This window comes from Mesoplodon mirus (assembly GCF_964341445.2).
Source record: "Mesoplodon mirus genome assembly, chromosome: 17".
Classification (NCBI taxonomy): Eukaryota; Metazoa; Chordata; class Mammalia; order Artiodactyla; family Ziphiidae; genus Mesoplodon; species Mesoplodon mirus.
The window spans coordinates 60475550-60499943 of NC_138993.1; the positions used below are offsets into that span (position 1 = coordinate 60475550).

The following is a 24394-nucleotide window of genomic DNA, read 5'->3' on the forward strand; positions in this document are numbered from 1 at the left end:
TATCAGATAGAATGTGTTGAATAAGAGACTATACTGAAGAACAAATTTGTAATGAAAATGTATCAAGTAATCTTGATAGCATATATTAAATGCTTATAAAACACTTGTGTGTAAATCCTAAGATTTCATTTTTCTAGAAGCGCTACATCTGTGAAAATTTAATTCAAAACATTAGCCAAACAAAGAAAAAATGTTTTTAAGCTCTTCAAATACTAAAGTATACATAGTGCATTTTTAACAGTAATCTGCTCTAGAGTTTTTTGGTTTTGTTGGGTTTTTTAAACCCGCCTTTTAGAAAGCTAGTAGTAGTACAAACATGCCAAATAAACAATGGAAAAAATCTTTACACATTCTGAGGTAAGCTGTTTGTGAATTAATTGTGTAATAAGAAATTCACATTAGAATATCATGATCTAATTATTTAGGCCTCAAAATCACAATTTTTACGTTGTGATTTCTCATATTTAATATCAAATCATTTGAGTAATTTTAAATGGCTTAAAATTTTGATTTAATAAAATAAAAATTCTTTAGTGAGTTTTTAAAATCCTATCTTACCTAGTTTTTCTTTCATAGTCTTAGAAATAATAAATTAAGTCTTTCAAATTAATGACTATTCATTCTGAGCAATCCTAATAAGACCCAAAATTTTATTATAGACTTTGAGCAAGGAGAACATTTTTTATGTGTACCTATAGCATTTAGCATTTATGAATTCTTAATATGTGTCCTCGAACTAGGACTGATAGGTTGGATTTCTTGAGTCAACTGATCCATGTATTTTATATATGTATAAAATCATTTACAAATCATTTTTAAGGATAATCTTCAAACTTGATTTTGTTTCTTTCATTGATGTGAAGGCACCCGGAAACCTTAAGAAAGTTGTGTACAGTTGCTAAGATGTATATATTTAACCATAGCAACTCAGATGCAAGCAGCCTGGACCACTGGTAGTGCTTCTGACTTCAAGTTTAATTACAAAGGTGGGGGACCGGTTAAATATTCCAGTCTGGCACCATCCCTCGACATGACAGAATGTACTTGCTACAGTAGAAAATGGTTACCTTCGGTGAAAAGGTTGGTGTTTATTCACCAGGACCCTAGTTCCTGACTGCTCCTCAGAGACAACTTCCATTTGCTTGTTACACTGCATATGAAAGACAATGCCTTCTTCCCCAATCCTAAATACCTATAGGAATCTGGTGATGATTTCAGTGATTTTATTGTAAAGTCCCTTGCCTCATAACTGCTGTCTCCAAAGTGCTAGAGAAAATATACAAGGCAAAAAAAAAAATGATTTTTTGCTCACTGAGTGTCACCTGTGTGCCTCTAGTCCAAACTAGAATTCTCTCTCCTTCACCAACATGTCAATACAATCAGCAAATACTTTGTTTCTACCTCCAAAAGTCCCCTGAATCTGTCTGCTGCTTTCTCCTTTCCTACTGCACTGCCCTTGCCAGGGATACTGTGTCTAAAACTTGGGCTAAATGGCCTCCAGACCTGCTCATTCCAGGTCAGTCTGCACACTGCAGCCAAATTCATGTCATTAAAATCCAAATCCTATTATGGTAAGCCCCTTTTCACTCCCAGTTTCTATTTGTCCTTAGTACAAAGTCTAAACTTCTTCAGTGGCTTAAAAGAATGTTAACTATTTGAACCTGCCTGATTTTCCAGTTCTTTCTGGTGCTGCTCCATGTCGTAGGCAAACTGATTGTTTATTTCAATCTTAGGTCTTCTTCTATCAACACTTTCCCTAAGTCAAGGTTTCTCAAACTTGGCACTATTGACATTTTGGGTTGGCCTTGTTCTTTGTTGTGGGGACTGTCCTGTGCATTGTAGGATGTTTACCAGCATCGTTGGCCTCAACCCCTCTGATGGCAGTGGCACCCAGCCTCCAGACAACCAAAAATGTCTCCAGATCTGGCCAAATGTCCCCTGGGAGCCAACATCATCTCCTGTTGAGAATCATTGCACTGGTGAACTAACCCAATCCATGATTTTATATATCAAATACGACAAGAGTTTTATAAGCTAGATCTCTTTCCTCCTTCTTTTCTACTCCCTCTTATGTTCTGCCTTTCCCTTTCCCCCACCTCCCTTTCCCTCTCCCTTTTCCCCTCCTTCACTCTCTTTCTCTCTCATAGCAGTCCAGGGGTGATGCTGTCCAGCTCCAGTATTGTTGCAAACCCAGTTTTGGTTTTGTTTTTGTTTTCTGGCTTTATCAAATTAAGAATTTTTTCCTCATCCACAAGGTTTAAGATGACTCACTACCATCGTGTCCACATTCTAGCCAACAAGAAGATAAAAGCCAGAAGTGAGTGAGCTTTTTCCTTTTAAGGGCGTAACCTAAATGCATACATCACTTCTACTAGCTTCAAAGAAGGCTGAGAAACGTAAAACTCAAGTTTCCATTGGAAAAATAATAATATTAATAAAAATAAACAAATAAATGAATAAAGAATCAAAGTGGGAAGAATGCATATCAAGGAACAACCATCAGTTTTTGCCACAATGTGCCTCCTTGATCACCGAAATAGCAGATGTTCATCTTTCTTTTCTTAAACAAATGCATTCACATTTTGCCCAAGGAAAACAACCACAAAATTCCAGCCAGTTCCTGCACCCATATCAAAGTCCAGGGTCTCTGAGGGATAGCTTTCTCCATAATCTCCATATGTTGCTTCTCCTGATCAGGAAACTATGAAGTAAAAGAAAAGTACTATGTTCCCCATCGTTATAGACACACACATGCTTACAAACTCAATACGCGATCATGTCATAGAAACAGGAGAACAGTAATTTTTAAAATAATAACTTAATAAGAACTTTCCTCCAAAAGAGGGAAGAATAGGAAATGCACAGTAATCTCTGGTCCACAGGAACTATCAACTCCTGCTGGGCAGAAACTGGGAAGACTCCTGCCCAGACAGGGACTCAGTTTCTGAGTCAATTCCATCTGGCAGCCTGTACCCCTAATTCTACTTCCAGAAATTTCTTCTGTCTTTTTATTCTCTATGGCCCCATCAGAGTGGGAAGGAAAGGGAAGTCTGCCCTTCCTAGGGACTACACTTTTGCAGCCTGATTCCTGCTAGTGAAGGCTTGGGTTCCAGAGGGTCTCCGTAGAGCTGAAGTAATCACAGGCTTTCTAGGTCAGGCTTATGGTTTCTCTGATTATAGTAAAATTCTGGCACTAGTCTCCATTAGAAAGACTTCTAGAAGTTTTGAATCTGAAGACTTTTACTTACTGGCCTCTTGGCCCTTCCAATCTCCCTCTTCTCTCAACTTAATTGTGGCTTCCTTTAGAATTTGAAAGAACGGGCTTTAGAAAGAAGGCAATCTCTATAATCTGATCTTTGCTGTTGACAGAGATATATCATAGGAGAAAATCTTGGGGTCACAGTCATATTTCCTACTAAAGCTACCTCCTCAGAGCTACCCTTTATAACTGCTTTAATTTTGGGTAAGATGTAGTAAGTTGGTTTTTCCAGCTCTGCAGAGTCCAAATTACTAGACCCTCATTCAACATAGATCACAAGATTCTCGTGATCTTCACCACCATGTAACACTGAGTATGACTCTTAGCAAGTGTTCAGTAACGGTTTTTCAGTGAACTTTAAAAGTTGGCTAACTACATAAAACCTGTGAGAAGGGCCAAATAAGAGGCAGGCTTGGTGAGGCATGTTTAAAGGAGAGATCACTGTGGCTGTAATTGCTACAAAAATCCTATGGAGGGGTAGGTTTTATGGAGAACTTTCCATCCCACTGACTTTTTTTTTTAATTCAAATATGTCACATAATTTTCAGATCAATCTTATGAGATAGATAATACATTGCCAGTTTACAAAGGACAAAAGCTGAACTTTAAAGCTTCCTTCTGTTAAAAAACAAAATTCAACTGAGTAAAATTTAACGATCTTGTTGGCTTTATTCAGTAATTCATGAACCAGGCAGTATCCAATCTAGCAAATAGAAAGGTCTGAGGAGCTATACAAAGTAAAGGACTTTACAGGCAGAGGGAGCTGTAACAAGGAAGTTATACTTGGCCGAAGAAGTGGGTTGATTATTGCAGGTTACTTTCCTTTAGGGGATGGCAGGGGTCTACCAAGCAAGTGACCTAACTAGTGCTGATAAGGTGATCCCTGATTGACGGCTTTAAGATTCCATTTCTGGGAGATCCAAAATTATAAAGTTAAGTCTTGGTTTGGTGACATGGGGCTTAGCATAAGTGACTCCATTTTGGTCCTATTGTCTTACTCTTCCTACTGTTGCACAACTAGCAAGAGGCAGAGCTTGGTTAAACCCACTTCTTCCAAATTTCAAAATCTTTGCTCTTCTCACTCTCTAGAACTGCCTCTTGTGTGATTCTAGGCCAAGGAGAGGTGGGGAAGAGTATTCTAAACAGAGAGACAAGTCACAAGCAAATGGTGCCAAAGGAAGAAAAAAAAGAATGTTTAGGAAAGAATTAGGTGTATATATGCCTGGATTGGGGGGAAAGAGTGATTTTGTACAGAAAAGAAGAAACTAATGACAGATTAAATTGAAAAGACCCTGACAGGAAAAAGTATTGATATTTTGAGTATTTGATGACTAGGTCTCCTTGAATGAGACTCCATTTTGCTGAATTCCAATACAAAGCAAGTTGTGCTATAACAAGTCTGCATTTTATGGGTAGATATTTTAATGCTTGCCTTCTTACTTTTATGAGATAATTATTGTTTGATTATGTGGAATAATGGTGTGTTATTGTTTTCACAATTTTGAAGGAAAAAAGTTGAAATTTCCTTTCTTTTACAAATATAATTCATGCTGTTAAATATTTATCTCCTTCACTCATCTTATTGTCACTGCCACAAATAACAATGAAGTAAATAACGTTTTTCATTTTCCTTGAACAATTGTTTAGGAAAAGATACTTTAATCTTAGAGGATGGAATGATGGCTTTTTTCCCCCTCTGAATGCTTTTATCTCACATAGGAAATACAAAAGATGCACAAATGAGTTGATTATCTTGGTACCCATTTTAGCAAGCTGGTTTCATGATCAGGAAATTCATTGTCAAAGAGGAGTTTCAAAAGAAAAATTAGGGCATTCAGAGTGTCACTTAATTAGATAAATGGATCTCGGTAATTAGACTCTTTTTGGAAAGATAATGTATTTGTCAGACGCATTTAGGCACGTTTATTTAATAAATATCCCCAGGAGATGTTAGTCCCTCTTGTATTTAATCGTGATGGGTTTCTATACATATCCTGAGGATATTAGGGAATTTCCTGCCCTGTTAGTGGGCTGCTCCAAATTTTCTCTTAGTTTCAGAAATGACAGAGATCTCATCCCAGCCTTAAATGACTATTTAAAGAATACTGACTAGAATAGGTGATAAGCAATGGGAAATAGTTTGTGTAATTGAAATTTACTTGGGCCTAAGGAGACAGAGAAGGGAGAGAGGAAAGGCTGAAGGGTCTAACAGTTTCTTACTTGGTATTGGATATTAAAGACTGAAGAGGGATATGTTTGCTCTTAAATCAGTACTATTATCTGGCTCAACTGAATCTCCCTTTTAACCTACAGACTTTTTTATACTAGCTCATGTAGGCAAGGCAATTTCATCATGCATTCAGAGTGAACCAGTCACCATAAACCAGTAAAAGTCCTGGAATTTATAAAATAGAATGTATTGATATAATCATCAATCAATCAGCACATAGGCACATGTGGCACTTTTCAGAGGAACGTCAATTGTCTATCAACAACATATAAAACAAACAAATGTGTTTTGGTTTTTGTATACACATATTTATAATTCATATTACAGAGCTAAATTTTGACCACTGTAGTGATAATAAAGAATTTATACGTTCTAAAAATGGAAAAGAAAATACAAGAATCTAATAAAGTTTATTATAAGTGTGGATGGTTACTTTGTTGAGAATAAGTTGAAATTAGAAGCAAATAAAATCAAATTCAGAACAAGACAATGTATGTAAAATTACTTGAAGCAGTTTAAAGCCTTCACAAATGTGAATTAAATGTCTTAAATCTTGCTGAGGTCTGAACAGGCACATATGAATAGACAAAATAATATATTTGAAGAACTGTCATTACTTTTATTTCTCAAATTCAATCAGATTGGTCCTTCAATGACCATTCTGCTAAGATGTGAGGTAGAACACAAAATTTCTCTAGCAACTGAAGTAATAAAAAGAGCAATTCAAAAGTTTTTCTTATGTGCTGCCATTGAGATAATTTGAAGGGAAAGTACAAGCTAAAAGGACTCGAGATGGGATTCTCCTAGCAAAATGCAGAAATGGAGGTGGCAGATAGCAGACAACCTGGAGTAATGGAAAAAGTAGAAGCTCGGACTTGTGTCAGACCTTTTTAAATCCACCTCCCCATATACAGGCCATGACTTTGGGTAAATTTTAATTTCTTACAGCCTCAGTTTCTTTAGTTTTTTTGTTTTTAATATTTATTTATCTATCTATCTATCTATCTATCTATTTTGGCTGCACCAGGTCTTGGTTGCGGCATGCGGTATCTTTTAGTTGCAGCATGCAGACTCTTAGTTGCGGCATGCGTGTGGGATCGAATGCAGGCCCCCTGCATTGGGAGCTCAGAGTCTTACCCACTGGACCACCAGGGAAGTCCCGCAGCCTCAGTTTCATATCTTCATTTCTATTCATGTCAAAGTAATTTCTAATTTTCCTTGTGATTTCTTCTTTGATCCACTGGTTATTTAGAAGTGTGTTGTTGCTTAATTTTTATAATACATACTTGCGAATTTTCCAAGTTTCTTTCTTGTTGATTTATTTCTAATTTTATTCCATTGTAGTCAGAGAACATACTTTGTATGATTTCAATTCTTTTAAATTTATTGAAGTTTGTTTTATGGCCTAGCATGTGGCCTATCTTGAAGTGTTCCATGTATACTTGGGAAGAATGTGTATTCTACAGCTATTGGGTAAAGTGTTCCAAAGGTATCTGTTAGGTCTAGCTGGTGCATAGTGAAGTTCAAGTCTTCTACTTCCTGTTGATCTTCTGCCTGGTTGTTCTATCCATTATTAGAAGTTGGTTATTGAAGTCTCCAATTATTACTTTTAACTTTTGCCTTGTCTGCCCATCCACCTTCATCTCAAGACTATCTATCACACTGTCTACCACAATCCACATGGTTATGGCAGTGGGGCTTCTAGTGGCCATGTTTTAAATGTTATCAGGTCCTACTCATCACTCATGGATTGAGAGAGATCAGGAGTGAGCATTCAAACTTGAACTACTCCAATCAACTAGGCACTTTCCTAAGGAAATTAAGAACTGGACCAGAGAATCACCAACACTATTTTTCAATGGAACAAATAATGGCTTATACAAGAAATGGAAAACTAAGGAAGACAGGCTTTAATCAGATTTATATACAGATACAGAAGGAGAGAATAAGTACATGCCCACAAAAGATTTCCCTTTTTTGTTACCTCCATTCTCCAACTCAATCTGTTAAGGCCCTACTATAACTCTGACCTTGGATCATAGGAAAAATCTCTGTAGCATCATAATACATGTCCCATTTTTATATATACTAGCCTCAAGAAGTTTCTATTTATTTCTACCAGAAAAGAGCAATAAACATATAATGGAAATACTCTTGTTGCATTAATGAACAGCTCAGTTGATAAAATAAAATATGGGGCAAATTGAAAATATCACCTAGAACTGGCATTCCAAAAAGAATACCAGTTGTGGAAAAAGGAAGAATTTCTTTAACAAAAAATTTCTAGCAAGAGATTTAAATCTAGGAAGTTAACCTAAGAAAATCAGGGATAAAAACAAAAACATATATGTACTAGTAGACCATAGTCACATTGCTTGTAATAGTGAAGAATGTCAAAAAATCAGAAATTATATGTTTAATATTGTGGAATTTATTATCTATTATAAATTACTTGGTATTCATAAAATAAAAATTATATATAAGATCATAAAATCACTATGAAGATCTGTCTACCTAGATACGAAAGAATTTCTGTGAATTATTAAAGGAAGGAATCCAAATAATTTTGTAAATCATCCCACTTTGACAAATGAGTATCTGTTGGTGTGTTTGCGTGTGTGTGTATAATGAAGAATATTGGATGGATATTCTTCAGCAAAGTGTTAACAGCTATTATCCCCTGGTTTGTGTACTGAAGGAAAATTTTTGCTAAACTTAAAAAAAATTAATATTGTTTACATTATTTGTAATAAGCATATATTATATAATTACAGGAAATAAAGCGATTTTTATTTTGATAAAAAGAAAGAAATGTATGTGGCCAGAGAAGATTTTCCTGTTGAGAAGAAAACCACAGAAACTCAAATGTTAAAAGATAACATGAAATGAAGTCAAAGTCCAAATCCTGGGGCACTGAGAAAAGACCTTGTGTCCAGGTAGTGTGAAAGAACTCTGGAGGACTGGGTTATTTCTCTTTTAGTAATTCTAGAAAGGTAAGTAGGGAAGTCTGGTAAGGGGTAGAAAAGAAGTTCAAGTTTGATGAATAGATTTGTACCCTAAAGATCCTGAAGAAAATTTTTGGAATATCTTCCAGGAATTAAACAAAAAAAATGGTAAGAATGCCTTGGGTGTGGACTTAGGCCATTTAATTCTACTAAGTTAATTTAACAATTTACCTTTCACCCTGTGCAGACCTTCCATTTGTCTTTTTGTGCCCTCCTGCCCTTGTCTCCACCCCCTCTGCTCTGTGAGTTCCAATCGGAATCAAAGCTAAGTCCTCACATAGCACAGAGAAATCAGATCGGTGCTCTGTGACCGCCTGGAGGGGTGGGATAGGGAGGGTGGGAGGGGTGGGAGGGAGGGAGACGCAAGAGGGAAGGGATATGGGAACAGATGTATATGTATAACTGATTCACTTTGTTATAAAGCAGAAAAGAATACACCATTGTGGGGCTTCCCTGGTGGCGCAGTGGTTGAGAGTCCGCCTGCCGATGCAGGGGACACGGGTTCGTGCCCCGGTCTGGGAAGATCCCACATGCCGCGGAGCGGCTGGGCCCATGAGCCATGGCCGCTGAGCCTGCGCGTCCAGCGCCTATGCTCCGCAACGGGAGAGGCCACAACAGTGAGAGGCCCGTGTACTACCAAAAAAAAAAAAAAAGAATACACCATTGTGAAGCAATTATACTCCAATAAAGTTTAAAAAAAAAAAAAAAAAAAAGCCAAGGCCTCCGCAGCCCTCTGGATTCTGGTTTGGCTGACGGGAGGGAGAATAGGCTGGACAGGTCAGGGGGTGGAGAGTGACACTAGTTAGATGGTTCGTTCCTCCGGCGGCGCCTTCCCACCCACTAAAGCGGACAGGGCTTCTCTTCTCAGCGTTTCTATCCTCCTCACCCCTCCAAGCCTAAGGATGGAAATACACCCCTCTGCAGTGTTGCACTCAGCCCCCGGGGTTCCCTGCTCTCTGCCCTCACCTCTGAAAAGAGTTCCTTTATTAAATTCCTCAAATTACTCAGCCTGATGCACCATCTGTTTCCTGCAGGAACCTCGCTAAGACAAAAACCTATCTGTAAAACAGTTAGCAGGCTCTACCCTTCTGTTCTTTATAGGAAACTACTTCATTAGGTAATAATTCATCAGCTTTATGATTGCTCCTGGAGCAATTACAAAGGATTCTGCAGCAGACCTGGTCAGCCCTAGGCCCATATCGCCACATCTCTCCACTGGTTTCTTTCATTTTCATCCCCTAAGCTAACACCTGTTCTTCCTGATTGCCAAAACCCTTCCACCCATGCACAGGAAAGATGGAAGTGCCCAGAAAAATGGAAGCGCCCAGAAATGTACATGCCCCACCGCTACCTAACGGCAGCCAATCAATGACACCAGGTGTGGCGTAGAAACACTTCGGCTCCCTCATCCTTGCCTAGGACAGATCGGAGTCTGACACAGCCTCTCTCTGGACACACGTTGTTGGATTCAGTCACAGTTGCTCTTGGTGGGATTTAACTTGATATCACAAGCTTGCTTTGATTCCTCCCTTCCCCTCCCCACCCATCCCTTCCCTGTTTCAGGCCCCCCCTCATCGATGTGTTTTTCCTGGATACATTTCCTACTAAATCACTTTCACTTAAAGCCTCATCCCAGGGTCTGCTTCCAGGCAACCCAATCCAAATCCGAACTGCATGATAAGCATCAGAAAATAAATTTTAGAAAATATAAAATGATAGAAAATAATAAGAATTCCTTTAAAACAGGCAAATAGACATATGTCTGAAAGAAATCTGTGTCAGGTAAATTTAGATTATTTTTGGTACATGGTGATTTAATATAATTAATTTGGGGCATTGACCGAATTTCCTAAAAAGCAATGCTCTGGGGAGAATTGATTCACTTTCTCTGACATCATTTTAATGTTGAGATGTCAAATTCTAAGAGCATGAACTCTGATGAGCTCCAGTTATCTGTTACGTGTGGGTGTGGCACTTCGAAGGGTAAGGAGGAAGCATTCTGCTGGTTTTTCATAGAACAACAAGATTGGGAAAAAGCAGTGGGTGCTCATGGAAGTAGCTGCACTTGGAGAGGTCTCCCGGCCCCATTTTTCCATACTCCAGGCCCCCCAGACCTGACTCATCATTAACTTTTCTAGAGAAGAACAAGCATCTTTGTAAAATCAGAGTGAAGGATGAAGAAGAGACTAAAAATACACAGTTTATTATTTTCCTATTTCAGCCTTTACTTTGATAAATGAGGTGACCAAGCCCCAGGAGTTTAAGTGGTTTACACAAAACCATTCAGATCGTTATTGGAAGGGTAGGAATGTAGACCCAGGTGCCCAAAGTTCTAGTTAAGAGCGGTTCCACTACTGATACTAGCTTTTCCACTTTTAAAACTACTGAAATTTTCTTCCAGATTCTGAGAGAGATGCAAATTTAATCTTTCACCACCTTTTGATTTTTTTTAATTGAGGAAATTATATCAGAAAATTTAATGATTTGCTTATTTTATGAAAGTTTATGGAAGTTAATTATTTATAAAGTCATTAGAAAGTTTACCTTCTTTATTATGAGGCTGACTTAAAAGTGAGGGATGGAAGAGTGTGGGCCACTCTCTCTCTCTTCCCAGAAGGCAGGCAGTGTCACAGCCCCCCTCCAGAAAGGGAGCCAGGTGTCACCAGCCACTTCGAGGAGAATGCTTAATGTAAAAAGACATGTTTCACAACCAAAATAGAAGACGTATATTCAAGTCAACAAAAGAAACATAAAATATTGAAATAATTTCCTCCCTAATCTTTTCTTTGTTTATTTATTGAGCTGAAAAGATGATTTTCCCTCCTTTAATTTCTCAGCAATTTGTCAATTTAGAATGAAATACTGGAAGAATAATTACAATATTTCTATGCCTACAGAAGATAGTACTGGTGTAAATAACTTTTTCAAAAAAGATAGCCTGATAAATTCAGGTACCTAAATTATTTCCATTGGTACATTTTTCAAAACCTAATAAGCAGGTGTAAGATCTATAAGTGAGTTCTTCCTGCACACTAGTATCCCTGGTTTGGGTTTTGGTTTAGGCCTGGTCAGTTTGAATATACTTATAAAAGCCACTCTACAAAGTTTACATGCCCATCAACGACTATAAGTTAAAAGTGAGAAGATACAGTACATGATAGACTCTCTAGGAACAAATCTTAATGAGAAAGTTAAAAACTATTTTACAAACACTCTTAGAGTTATCAAATTTTGCTGTGCTTTTTGATCAGTTTGAATAGCATACATAGTCTAAATGCAGGTTTTTAATTATTTTGTAAAGCTTCCTTTCCAAGAGAAAAGAGACCACTACTAAATAGATTTTTAGTCATTTACAAATTAAAACTCAGAAATGTTATACTGTCCTGTGATAAAACTACACATTCTATTTCTGTAAAGTTTGCTTCTGCCTACATGCAAAACTAACATTACTTGTTAGAGGAAGTTATGGAAAGAATACTTAACTTTGAGGAAAAAAGAACTATAAATGTGAACAAAATAATACCCTTTAGAAAACAATCACCTCCTAATTAGAGCCATTCTGGAGAAATTTAGTGCATGTGTTTGTTGTTTTTGTTGTATGCAGACACAAAATTATCTTTGAAATGGAATCTTTATTAGTTGCCTCTAACATTAACCTCTACAGCAGAGACCTGAGCCTAATGTGAAAGTTCAAACTCAAATCAACGCTCACCAGCTGTGTGACCTTGGGCAGGTTACATAACCCTTCTGAGCCTGTTTCCTCATCGATCGAATGGAAATGTTAATACTAGGAATTATCTCATAGCATTGCTGTGAGGGTTAAAATGAATCAATACACAGAAATACTTAGAAGAAGGCCTGGCACAGAGTTACACTGTACATGTTTCATCATTATTCTTCCCATTGTATCATAGTTGCTCAATAAACATTTGCTGAATTAAATGCTCCTCCAAAATAAAACAACGTATAGCAGTCCTAATCAGATAACACAAAGTATTCTCACATTTGATAAATATGCAAGTTCAAAGGCTGGTATTTGCAAAGCAAGGAGTGGCTTATGCAGTGCTATCTGAGGGGCTCTGAGAACCCCACGTCATTCCCATAAATTCTGCTCTAGTGCCTGAAGCCCACCCAATAAGACTTTGGCCAAACCACTGAAAGTCCATTTAAAAAACAGATGATAAAGAGCGGAAAGAGGTGATAGTCAACCACTTAGAACAAGGTGGGGAATTTAAATAATACCTACTGCTACTTTAGCCATATAGTTTATTAGATTAAGTCAACTAGTTACAATCAGTGGGATTCTACCAGAGAAAACAAGGAAGCTTAACAGGAGAGTGCTGGAAGGGCTCTGTAATAAGGTAGGAGGAATAAATTGCCTACTTAATTTTTTTCAGAGGCTAGCATACCTCTGTCATCTCAGAATGCCATCAATACTATTTAAAAACAAGAATTTTCAACCTCAGGATGTAGGTGGTAGTGCATCTAGCTTTTAAAGTCACTGACAAAAAGATCTGATAGTGTTCCATGTTATGACACTTCCATTATCCCACAAAATAAAGACTTTCTTGTTTTTGTTTTTAAAGTGGTTCCATGCTTCAAAGGGAAAGCTTGCCTCCACCTAACACTGGTGGTTTCATCTATACTGCATGCAGAGTACAAATGGCAGTGCAGGAGTTAGCGTAGATCAGTTGGTGTCACAATTAGAGAGCCTGACATTGGGTTACCACGGTAGACACTGCTGCTCTATAACCTTGACCTGAAACATTTGAAGGTGGACAAAGAACTTAGAAACAACTGGTGTGCTGTGAGACACAAATGGCACTAGTTTTTAATACACAGCTATTGAACTAATTCCAGAAAGTTCAGTGCCTTAGTATTACTTTGAGTTCCAAGGTCTGGGTTAATATGCTCAGTGTGTGTGTTATGATAGGAACTAAAGATTGGAAGCTATGTAGTAACCCTTTGATACTTCTAATGAATGTTACATAAACTTGAGGCGGGGGCAGGGGGTCTCTATATAACATTCCTCTCCTTCCTTCCCAAACTCTGATAAGACAGATACAGCAATCAGACTGATGGAGACTAAAGTGCCAGTTCTCTTAAGGCTAAAAGCTAGCTCATAGGACACAAGGCAGGTGTGCTGGCAGATGACTTGCTAACACTCATGTGAATTTCCTTTTCACACTTCCTAATCCCAAGATGTGGCAGAAGCAAAGTCAATTCCACTACTCATGGAAGAGAGCAGACTAGAGTGTACTTTTTCTATAGGTAGGCAGTTCTCTCCCTCAAAAAAGAAAGAGTGAGGCAAACATGCCAGCTCCCTCCTCTTCACTGATAAATTAGAGAACTACTCCTTCCTACATACAGAGGGTCCAGAAAAAACGTCCGGCATGCAGTTTTCAGCAGGGGTGCAGACATATTACCAGGGGACTTTGGGAAATGTATGTAGATGCTCCTGCCAGAGTTGCCGGACATCCTACAGAGCACACTACGCTCCCAGGCAATGAACAATCATCCTGCCTAAAATCCAGTAGCACTCCAGTTGAGAAGCACTGCTGCGGACCCTTTCACAGGGAAACAGGAACAGCAAGGAACGAGTGACGCACAGCTTTGTGAGTGGATGTGTGTGTGCACATGCACAGCTGCACCTACGGGAATACAGCTAAGGTCATGTGAACTCTTACTTGCTTATTTTAAAGTTAAGGTACTTATCACCCTTTTTAGCGGACAGTTCTGAGACATCACTACCACCAAGATACAGAAAAATTGTATCATTCCAGAAATCCCCCACGCCTTTTGCAGTCAGCCCTTCCTATCCGAATCCCCTAGCAACTACCAACTTGTTTTCTGTCCTAATGATTTTGCCTGTTCCAGAACACCATATAAACAGAAGCATACCTTTGAATCTGGCTTCTTTCACTTAGCATAGCCCATTCGAGATCCATTCATGTTACTGTATGGATCAGTGTCTGTTCCTGCTTGTTGCTCAGTGATATTCCACTGTGAGGATGAACCACAGTTTGCTTATCCATTCCCCCATTCAGGGGCATTTCGTGCGAAGTTTTAACCTTTAGAGATGTAAGTTGCTGGTAAAATACATATCTTTTAAAAGCCAGATCCAACCTGAACTTGCTTCATCCTTTCCCATATTCTCTACCAACGCCTCCAGAACACCCGTCGGATTCAGGTGACCCCAATCTGTGAACACACATTTCTCATACATGCTACTATCACATCATTTACTACATCGTAATAGTCAGTTTCTCCTAATAGACTTTAAACTCAATTAATATTTACTGAATACACATTTGAACAAATGAATGACCAATGAATGAAAGGGCTCTTACACATGATATATCATCAAAAATGATTTAAGTAATATATCAGCTACCAACTCAAATATTTTGTCCTCCAATTGCTTTAAAAGCAGAAAATTTGAAACCGCCTGTCTGCAAAAGGATTTGTTGCTCAGACATTAGATTTTAATTTCTGAGTGTGTAAGAAGTACGTCAGAAAAGCTTTACCGAGACTTAAGTGACCATTAATTATGACCATAACTCCTTCAGCTGGGGGCACTTCTTTTTGACTTATATGCTGAGTCCTGCAAGTCTTCCTACTAAAACCACCAAACCTATGGGTGGTCTTGGGGACCCCTCAGCACACCTGGAATACTCAGAAAGGGTGGGAAAAAGTCAGAACATAGTTCACTTCAATATATATTTTCCAATACAATATTTTTAATAACTTTTATAATATCAATTTTTCTAAAATATACTCTAAGTATGTTTCCATCCAAACCTTGGACTTTTTTTTTTTTTTTTTTTTTTTTTGCGGTACGTGGGTCTCTCACTGTTGTGGCCTCTCCCGTGGCGGAGCACAGGCTCCGGACACGCAGGTTCAGCGGCCATGGTGCACCGGCCCAGCCGCTCCACGGCATGTGGGATCTTCCCGGACTGGGGCACGAACCCGCGTCCCATGCATCAGCAGGCGGACTCTCAACCACTGCGCCACCAGGGAAACCCCAAACTGACATATTTTGATTATTCTATTTGTGAAAAGTGTTCTCAATATAGCCTGAATGGCACAATCTAACTTCCCTTCTATAAGAAATAAAATACCTTTAATATTGATTACTAAAGGTTGTCCCATCAAGATTAAACTGATAAAGATCAAAATGCATTTATTTTATCCACATTTATAACTTTAGAAAATGAGTAGAAAAATAGTTTCTCTTTAATTTGTAATGAGATATAATATAAATGAATATACTATAATAGCTAAAATTAAACTTATCTGTATTCTTTGAAAAATGTTTATGTGCAAGTATTGAAGTCCTAGATTCAACTTAGTAGATTAATTATCAAGCATCAAAGTCAGAAACAACCCATTTAACTATATATATCATGACTGAACTTTTTTAATGTACTCAATGGATTGGAAAGGCATATACTGTTAAAGTGAATCTATCCCTGAGCTACTATATGATTTAGACTTTGTCTATAGATGGCAGAAAATATTAAATATTAGATGGTAAAATAAGATAAGGGTTAGCCATAATTGGAATAAATATTTCATAATATGACTTATTATGAATCTCAAAGAAATCATAACAAAATCCTAGCCTCAGACTTTTAGTCAATGAATCATGAACAAATTGATAGCACTTGAAAATATTTCACTTAGAATTTAAAAGGCATTGTCAATAATCTATGTTTGCTTTGGTTATTTGAAGGTAATTTAAAAAAATCTTTCCAAGGATGAATATTGAGAATAGTGGAAAAGAATGGTTTATTTTTACAGGAAAAACATTTTTACTGTTCACTATTTCATACTGATATTTGTTTAGATGTGCTTTCATGAGACTCTCCTGTTAAAGTAGTGCACTTTTCATAAGAGGACAGATGATGAAAAGAAAAAGAAAACCTTTGAATAAATGTGGCCATTAATCCCACAGTGCAATGCTACCAAACACCTGAATTCAGAAGATTCCATGAAGATCCCATACAGAGCAAAATACCCTGCTTTCTAATGCCATACTGTATGCTTAAGAGAATATGTACAAGGAGGGAAAGATGGTAATCTCTGAGGGTTTTTGTGCTTTGTCAGTCCTTCAAACTTTCACAGAAGTATCCAAAGGGGTCTAAAACTCTGTAGTAAGATTTGGGGTGAAGAGGGATGCTTTACTTAGATAAAATGGAAGAAGTATTATTGTGAAAGCAGTCACAGACTAATTTTAGCAAAGAGTTCATAGTAAAGTGGAAGATCTGAAAACTGTCCCTTAAAAACACCTGGGCTTGGGCTTCCCTGGTGGTGCAGTGGTTGAGAGTCCACCTGCCGATGCAGGGGACACGGGTTCGTGCCCCGGTCCGGGAAGATCCCATATGCTGCGGAGTGGCTGGGCCCGTGAGCCGTGGCCACTGAGCCTATGCGTCCGGAGCCTGTGCTCCGCAATGGGAGAGGCCACAACAGTGAGAGGCCCGCGTACGCAAAACAAACAAACAAACAAACAAAAAAAAAACACCTGGGCTTTCTTACCCCTTCGAAAGTTTTCTTTCACTCCCAGATAATATGTGTCCCAGTTTGAAGACCACTGGTGACAAGAAGCACTTTCCTAAATGTTCCAATAATTCTTTCTATTGATAACTTAACTCCCACATCCAGTTGCAAGTAGGACTATATTGCTGACCTGACCTGCTATGGATCATACAGGATAAACTTGGAAATTGAGACTTGTGCTTAACTCATTTCCGGGGCTTTCTTTCTAATGGTGTCTGTGGTTCTTTGTAGACTCCACACCACTTCACTCCCAATGTGCTGGCCTTTTTATTACTGTGTCTTGTCAGCATAGGTAGCAGCTCTATTAAACTACTACTAATAATAACGTATTTTGTCCTGCCCGAGAAAAACAGTATTATCAGATATAAAATCTCCAGTGTCAAGAATATATACCCCCAACATTAACGCAGTGATTTATGTTGGTTGTGAATGTCTTTGTAATGCAGGCAAATATATGCATTTCCAATGTGGAAATGAGCTTTTGTGTTTCTTATGTTGAAACTTGGGTTCTTTTATAGAAGAACTCATGGGACGTAAAACATAAAAAGTTGAGAACTACTGGTTTAGGAAATAGAAAATCAACTGGGGCAATAACCATCCCTTTTCATATATCTCTGGTCAGCGACTGCAGAATTTTGAACCATGACTTCCTATAATTTAGTTAATAATTGCCCCAAACCCGAAATAACGTGTATGATTCTCAATATATTTTTAATAAAGCTTTTTCTAAAAGTATAATATTAAGGTTATCCAATCATCCAGAATTAGCAATAGTCACTCTCTAAAGTGGTTAAAGTAGTGAAATAACTTAAAGGAAACTAACTGAGGTGACACAGAGGTATATCTAGAAATAAAACTCAAGGCAATTTTTGGTTCAGTTATTTATCACCCCACCAAGCCATATCTTTTGTAGTTAATAATTATGCATTCCTTCTCTTACATTGTTTATGCCCTTTGTACCATCAGTCCTTCAAAGTGATTATTTGGAATATGTTTTCAAATATTGGCCTACACTTTGATCCTCATCTGTGATATTTTCAACACACCCAAAAGTGAGAGAGGGGAGAGGGGGAGAGGGGGAGAGGGGCAGAGGGGGAGAGGGGGAGAGGGGCAGAGGGGGAGAGGGGGAGGGATGGAATGAAAGGCAAGAGGAAAAATTTTTTTAAAGATTATTTTGAAAATCTGGATACAGATGAATATCATGTTAGATAGATGGTTACATATGAAAATAACCCATTCTATCTGTTAAGAGAAAGAAAAATAGAATCATTATTGCTTATAACATCCTAGTATTGTCATAATATTTCTGCTATAGAAGGCTCAATACAGTAACAAAGGTATCCACATAAAACAAGGTTAGTACAAACTAACAAGTAGAATTGAGAATAAATGAATCTCTGATAGATTATCATTAAAAATCTAGAAAAACAAATTTCTATTTAATTTACATTTATAATTTGTTAGCAATCCAGTTCAGCCTATTCAAAAGAAATATGTTTCTAATGCATATCTATAATTCAAATATAAAGGAAAAGAAACCAGTATAAACTATGCATTCTGTTATTATATTTAATTTCTTTTGCTTTATTAAGCACATCCTTACTAGCTCTTTAGAAACCATTTTTTTTATCCAAGATGGCAGTTTCAGGAATTATGTAAAAAGTTTCTGCATATTTCTTGCTTAAAATTTCAACTGGACTATTTTACAGTTTCTGAAAGATAATTCAAACCAATCTCATACACTATAATGTGTATTTTTTCAAGAGAACTGATATTTATGCTTTGCCAATATCTCAGAAAGCACAGCTATCCCAATCGCTATAAAATGAATAGTAAAAAGTTATGAAACCATCTATATTCTCTCTATAAGGGCAGATGAAAATATTAAGGAAACCTTCAGCTATGTGGAAAAAGGGAAATAGGTAAAAAGAAAAGTTGGTCAATTTACTTGAACATCTTTTCCTTCAAATATCCAAGAGTCAACACATAGTGACTATGCAGAAGTTAAATAAGCTGAGAAAACCTCCAAATATTTGAAATTCACATTTTTTCCCTCAGCCTTAAATTCCTCTGAGAATTGCACTTAATTCGGAAATGCTTGGGAATGCAGCTCCTAATTCTCCCCGAAGAGAAGTTTCTTTCCATTTTGATTTCCTCAGCCACAAACTAATCAGTCTTAATTGCTCCCAGCTGTGATTTCTTCTCCCAGGAGTTGCTTCCTGCCGGTACCCAAGTAGTACAAAAACATGCAGTTTTGTTAAACTCCAGTAAATACATGGGAGCTTTGTAGAACCTAATTTACTACACAGGAGTTCAAGCACTGTAACTAGCAAGTAAACTTTCACTCAACTTTGAAAGCTGACCACATAATGAAGATCACTTTTCCCCCAAGAGGTGACAAGATACTGGACAATTGAAAATTATACTTTCTACCATTACAGATTCAACAAAATATTATTTATATTTCTATTTGTAATGTGTGTGCATGCTTGTATGCACGTGTTAATATATATATATATACACATACATATATAGTAAATTTGTGTTATATGTAAAATATTTTTCTTGTATATTTGGAATTTTTACTGAAATAATTTTAGGAAAAAGAAAAAATAGTTCAGAACTACATGATGCTGTCTTGAAACAAAGTACTTTGTGATAACACCAAGAAAGTGAATTAAAATTTAAAACTTGCCACGTTAAGGTCTTCATAAAATTAAATAATTGTCTCTTACATTTTTACTATTTAATCTCAAAAACTGAAAAAAAAAGATTATAAAAATCTTTTCCAGTTTTTTTAATCCTATTTATCAGATCATTCTGAAGTGATATCACCTGAAAATATCAGGATTTTATGTTTTCTAGTTTACTCATTGTACAAACTGAACCATTTAGTTATTTTTCATGAATCAATCTCTAGTAATTATTTTTGCACAAAGATTGAAAAAGAAGCAACAACAACAAAAATGATTAGAATATATATTACCTGGTATGATGTCACTGTCCATGGATGTCCTCATATTCCTGTTTGAAAATCACAGAAGGGGATAAGCGTTAAAAAGGCAGAATTAGAGGAAACCATAAACAAAACAAAAAAGCAACCCTCAGAATGGGAGAAAATATTTGCAAATGAAGCAACTGATGAAGGATTAATCTCCAAAATATACAAGCAGCTCATGCAGCTCAATATCAAAAAAACAAACAACCCAATCCAAAAATGGGCAGAAGACCTAAATAGACATTTCTCCAAAGATATACAGATTGCCAACAAACACATGAAAGGATGCTCAACTTCATTAATCACTAGAGAAATGCAAATCAAAACTACAAAGAGGTGTCACCTCACACCAATCAGAATGGCCATCATCAAAAAATCTACAAACAGTAAATGCTGGAGAGGTGTGGAGAAAAGGGAACCCTCTTCCATTGCTGGTGGGAATGTAAATTGGTACAGCCACTATGGAGAACAGTATGGAGGTTCCTTTAAAAACCAAAAATAGAACTACCATACGACCCAGCAATCCCACTACTGGGCATATACCCTGAGAAAAACATAATTTAAAAAGAGTCAAGTACCAAAATGTTCACTGCAGCTCTATTTACAATAGCCAAGACATGGAAGCAACCTAAGTGTCCATTGACAGATTGAAGTAAGTCTGAAAAAGAAAAATACCGTATGCTAACACATATATATAGAATCTAAAAAAAAAAAAAAAAAAAAGTGGTTATGAAGAACCTAGGGACAGGACAGGAATAAAGACACAGACGTAGAGAATGGACTTGAGGACACAGGGAGAGGAGGGGGAAGGGTAAATTGGACGAAGTGAGAGAGTGGCATGGACTTATATATACTACCAAATGCAAAATAGCTCGTGGGAAGCAGCTGCATAGCACAGGAAGATCAGCTCGGTGCTTTGTGACCACCTAGAGGGGTGGGATAGGGAGGGTGGGAGGGAGATGCAAGAGGGAGGAGATATGGGGATATATGTATATGTATAGCTGATTCACTTTGTTATGAAGCAGAAACTAACACACCATTGTAAAGCAATTATACTCCAATAAAGATGTTACAAAAAAAAAAGAGAGAGAGAGAGTATTCTAAACTTCTAGCATTATCCGGCAAGTGGTGAAAGATAATTTAGGAGAGAGAAGGGGAAGATGGCGGAAGAGTAAGACGCGGAGATCACCTTCCTCCCCACAGATACATCAGAAATACATCTACACGTGGAACAACTCCTACAGAACACCTACTGAACGCTGACAGAAGACCTCAGACCCCCCAAAAGGCAAGAAACTCCCCCACGTACCTGGGTAGGGCAAAAGAAAAAAGAAAAAAACAGAGACAAAAGAATAGGGACGGGACCTGCACCAGTGGGAGGGAGCCGTGAAGAAGGAAAGGTTTCCACACACTAGAAGCCCCTTCTCGGGCAGAGACTGCGGGTGGCGGAGGGGGGAAGCTTCGGAGCCGCGGAGAAGAGAACAGCCACAGGGGCGCGGAGGGCAAAGCGGAGAGATTCCCGCACAGAGGATCGGTGCCGACCGGCACTCACCAGCCCGAGAGGCTTGTCTGCTCACCTGCGGGGCGGGCGGGGCTGAAAGCTGAGGCTCGGGCTTCGGTCCGAGAGCAGGGAGAGGACTGGCGGCGTGAACACAGCCTGAAGGGGGTTAGTGCACCACGGCTGGCCGGAAGGGAGTCCGGGAAAATGTCTGGAGCTGCCGAAGAGGCAAGAGACTTTTTCTTCCCTCTTTGTTTCCTGGTGCGCGAGGAGAGGGGATTAAGAGCGCTCCTTAAAGGAGCTCCAGAGACGAGCCGCAGCTAAAAGCGTGGACCCCAGAGACGGGCATGAGACGCTAAGGCAGCTGCTGCCGCCACCAAGAAGCCTGTGTGCGAGCACAGGTCACTCTCCACACCTCCCCTCCCAGGAGCCTGTGCAGCCCGCCACTGCCAGGGTCCCGGGATCCAGGGACAACTTCCCCGGGAAAACGCACGGGGCGCCTCAGGCTAGTGCAACGTCCTGCGGCCTCTGCCGCCGCTGGCTCGCCCCGCCTCCGTGCCCCTCCCTCCCCCGCGGCCTGAGTGAGCCAGAGCCCCCGAATCAGCGGCTCCTTTAACCCCGTCCTCTCTGAGCGAAGAACAGACGCCCTCCAGCGACGTATACGCAGAGGCGGGGCCAAATCCAAAGCTGAGCACCGGCAGCTGTGGGAACAAAGAAGAGAAAGGGAAATCTCTCCAAGCAGCCTCAGGAGCAGCGGATTAAAGCTCCACAATCAACTTGAAATACCCTGCATTTGTGGAATAGCTGAGCAGACAACGAATCATCCCAAATTGAGGAGGTGGACTTTGAGAGCAAGATTTATTATTTTTTTCCCTTTTCCTCTTTTTGTGAGTGTGTATGGGTATGCTTCTGTGTGAGATTTTGTCTGTATAGCTTTGCTTTCAACATTTGTCCTAGGGTTCTGTCCGTCCTTTTTTTTTTTTTTTTTTACTTAAAAAAATCTTTTTGCTTGATAATTACTTTTTATTTTAATAACTTTATTTTATTTTATCTTCCTTTATTTTATCCTCTTTCTTTCTTTCTTTCTTTCTTTCTTTCTTTCTTTCTACTTTCTCTCCCTTTTATTCTGAGCTGTGTGGATGAGAGGCTCTTGGTGCTCCAGCCAGGAGTCAGTGCTGTGCCTCTGAGATGGGAGAGCCAACTTCAGGACACGGGTCCACAAGAGACCTCCCAGCTCCACATAATATCAAGCGGCGAAAATCTCCCAGAGATCTCCATCTCAACCCAGCACCCAGCTTCACTCAACGACCAGCAAGCTACAGTGCTGGACACCCTATGCCAAACAACTAGCAAGACAGGAACACAACCCCACCCATTAACAGAGAGGCTGCCTAAAATCATACTAAGGCCACAGACACCCCAAAACACACCACCAGATGTGGACCTGCCCACCAGAAAGACAAGATCCAGCCTCATCCACCAGAACACAGGCACTAGTCCCCTCCACCAGGAAGCCTACACAACCCACTGAACCAATTTTAGCCACTGGGGACAGACACCAAAAACAACGGGAACAACGAACCTGCAGCCTGCCAAAAGGAGACCCCAAACACAGTAAGATAAGCAAAATGAGAAGACAGAAAAACACACAGCAGATGAAGGAGCAAGGTAAAAACCCACCAGACTTAACAAACGAAGAGAAAACAGGCAGTCTACCTGAAAAAGAATTCAGAATAATGATAGTAAAGATGATCCAAAATCTTGGAATTAGAATAGAGAAAATGCAAGAAACATTTAACAGGGACCTAGAAGAACTAAAGAAAAAACAAGCAATGATGAACAATACAATAAATGAAATTAAAAATACTCTAGATGGGATCAGTAGCAGAATAACTGAGGCAGAAGAACGGATAAGTGACCTGGAAGATAAAATAGTGGAAAATAACTACTGCAGAGCAGAATAAAGAAAAAAGAATGAAAAGAACTGAGGATAGTCTCAGAGACCTCTGGGACAATATTAAATGCACCAACATTCGAATTATAGGGGTTCCAGAAGAAGAAGAGAAAAAGAAAGGGACTGAGAAAATATTTGAAGAGATTATAGTTGAAAACTTCTCTAATATGGGAAAGGAAATAGTTAATCAAGTCCAGGAAGCACAGAGAGTCCCATAAAGGATAAATCGAAGGAGAAATACGCCAAGACACATATTAATCAAACTGTCAAAAATTAAATACAAAGAAAAGATATTAAAAGCAGCAAGGGAAAAACAACAACACACAAGGGAATCCCCATAAGGTTAACAACTGATCTTTCAGCAGAAACTCTGCAGGCCAGAAGGGACTGGTAGGACATATTTAAAGTGATGAAGGAGAAAAACCTGCAACCAAGATTACTCTACCCAGCAAGAATCTCATTCAGATTTGATGGAGAAATTAAAATCTTTACAGACAAGCAAAAGATGAGAGAGTTCAGCACCACCAAACCAGCTTTACAACAAATGCTAAAGGAACTTCTCTAGGCAAGAAACACAAGAGAAGGAAAAGACCTACAATAACAAACCCAAAACAATTAAGAAAATGGGAATAGGAACATACATATTGATAATTACCTTAAATGTAAATGGATTACATGCTCCCACCAAGAGACACAGACTGGCTGAATGATACAAAAACAAGACCTATATATGTATGCTGTCTACAACAGACCCACTTCATACCTAGGGACACATACAGACTGAAAGTGAGGGGATGGAAAAAGATATTCAATGCAAAGGGAAATCAGAAGAAAGCTGGAGTAGCAATTCTAATATCAGACAAAATAGACTTTAAAATAAAGACTATTACA

At 38.5% G+C, this 24394-nt stretch overlaps 1 long non-coding RNA gene across 1 annotated transcript in view; it reads right to left on the bottom strand.

Annotated features, from left to right (window-relative positions):
* The window catches only part of LOC309792547, a 130566-nt gene extending 108529 nt beyond the window's left edge, over window positions 1–22037 (bottom strand). The window contains exons 1-2 of the long non-coding RNA XR_014291732.1: window positions 21629–22037; window positions 20040–20077 (exon numbers count right to left, since the gene is read on the bottom strand). This is a non-coding gene — a long non-coding RNA (uncharacterized lncRNA). The remainder of the gene's footprint in view (window positions 1–20039; window positions 20078–21628) is intronic.
* Between the last annotated feature and the right edge of the window lie 2357 nt (window positions 22038–24394).